Here is a 207-nt window from a genome sequence, read left to right as displayed (position 1 = left end):
CTGGAGTTGTGATAAAAGTATCATACTCAAAATGACTGAAAGCAAATCCGTTCCAATCGCGAACATTTTTTTAATACATCGTCGTAGTTCAAGGAATCCCACCCGATTAGGACTAATTCCATGTGGATATTAAAGACTGGAATTTTATTTAAGATTTTACTGTGTATAGGTTAAGTTCTTCAGTATTTTCTAATCGGTGTATGTATG

Source organism: Penaeus monodon, chromosome 32, assembly GCF_015228065.2.
Source record: "Penaeus monodon isolate SGIC_2016 chromosome 32, NSTDA_Pmon_1, whole genome shotgun sequence".
NCBI lineage: Eukaryota > Metazoa > Arthropoda > Malacostraca > Decapoda > Penaeidae > Penaeus > Penaeus monodon.
The sequence above is the reverse complement of the archived record's forward strand: the minus strand, read 5'-3'. Positions refer to the sequence as shown.